Source organism: Paramormyrops kingsleyae, chromosome 1 (genome assembly GCF_048594095.1).
Source record: "Paramormyrops kingsleyae isolate MSU_618 chromosome 1, PKINGS_0.4, whole genome shotgun sequence".
NCBI lineage: Eukaryota > Metazoa > Chordata > Actinopteri > Osteoglossiformes > Mormyridae > Paramormyrops > Paramormyrops kingsleyae.
This window is the reverse complement of record NC_132797.1, coordinates 45091484-45093229: the sequence shown is the minus strand read 5'-3', so window position 1 is coordinate 45093229 and position 1746 is coordinate 45091484. Positions and strand designations below refer to the sequence as shown.

The following is a 1746-nucleotide window of genomic DNA, read 5'->3' as shown; positions in this document are numbered from 1 at the left end:
TCACAGACAAAATAATCTTTCAAATATGTAAACTCACCAGGCCAGACCATCTGATTGTTCCAATGTACCAGGCAGTGTGATGTGTTAACGAAACTTGATGTGGTGGGCACGGGGTCATTGTGATCAACAGCAGGCGCTGGAAAAGATTAAAAGATTAAAAGCATAAATTGACATGTAAGTTAGACAAACACTGACAGAGTAAAACTACAACTACACCAAAGAGGAAGAAACCTCTGAAGAAGGCAAACTCACAAGGTCAGCGCCTGCTCCTCTGACCATGTAGCATTCAGTGTGATGTGTCACACTCCCAATGTACAGCTGTATGACGAAGGATGCAGTATAGCAGAGCTTGGACAGACAGATGTCCCTTAGCTTGATCATCAGGGAAGCACATGGCAGTTGTGCCTTAGTGACCTGAGGTTATACATAGGAGAAGGCAGGTTAAAATCTGCAATATAACAATGTAGTAGGGATTTCTGACAATACTTAGTTACACAATTTATAAGCTCATACACTGCAAACTGGTATGTTTTAACTAACATGCCCATGTTAAGTGAGAAAACTGTCACTCACGCACCTTTGCTTTGCCCACCCAGTCATGGCACATCCACTATGTCTAGATAAACATCTCACACTCACTGCTCAGCTTTCCCACTTAGGTATTAGGTCATCGACATGTATGACTGTTTAGTGTTACTTCATTTTAGCTGTTTGAAGAAACACACAAAACATAAACATTACTCCAAAAATTGCATCATATACATAATACCATTATATACAGTCAGTGTACATATGTCCAACATTTCCTTTTACAGTGTGAAAGTACACTGTACAACACTACACAGACAGACATCAGTATATGGTCTTACCTTAGCCCATAGATGTCTCTGCCTCTTCGCCCTCTCATCATTCTTTTTGATCAAAGCCTTGCTCTGTGAAAATCTGTATCTTTTTAGCATGTTTTGCAGTACAAGACATTAGTTTGGTACTGTGTACATCTGATGGTACTTCTTCATTTCCTTACATTTAATTCATTGTAATGATATATTCTATGTTATATAAACAACTACAAATTTACATTTTCCAAGTGTGTGGTGCTGTGTAAAGAGGTTCAGTGCACTGTACTGGCCCACAACACAACATTTCTATATAGGCAACAATGCATTTCATGAATAGTCAATTATATGACAGGACATCTAAAATTGTTTATGTTTTTGTGGAAAATTCATACCATCAACAAGTTTGGCATACTGCTGTTGTGAGGCAGTTGACAGAGCACATTACCTCCCTTTTCCAAGCCCATGTCGCGTCCTCTGTGCTAATCTTCCCCTAGCCCCCACACCCACCCCCAGTGCCAGGTGCCCCATCCTCCCTTGCTTCTCGCCCAGCCCCAGCCCTAGCCCTAGGCCCCCTGTCCCAGAAGGTGAAGCCCAACACCCCTCCCTTAAGATTAGCCTATGCTTAATGGTAGGTAACATGTTATATATAAAACTACACATTTACATTTTCGAAAGGTGTGGTGCTTTGTAAAGAGGTTCAGTGCACTGGAGTGGCCCACAACACAGAATTTCTATGTATGCAAGAAAATTTTTTTATGAATAGTCAATTATATTGCAGGATATTTAAAAAAAAAATTTTTTAATTCATAACATTTAAAAAATTTCGCATACTGCTGTTGTGAGGTACTTGACAGAGCACATTACCTCCCTTTTCAAAGCTCACATTGCTTGCTCTGTCCTAATCTTC

At 40.1% G+C, this 1746-nt stretch overlaps 1 long non-coding RNA gene across 1 annotated transcript; it reads right to left on the bottom strand.

Moving 5' to 3' along the window:
• Positions 1 to 275: 275 nt before the first annotated feature.
• LOC140578768 (uncharacterized) lies at positions 276 to 1312 on the bottom strand. Its single transcript, XR_011983044.1, has 3 exons — positions 870 to 1312; positions 578 to 707; positions 276 to 414 (listed from the first exon to the last, which is right to left on the bottom strand). It is a non-coding gene; the product is annotated as an uncharacterized lncRNA (long non-coding RNA).
• Positions 1313 to 1746: the final 434 nt, after the last annotated feature.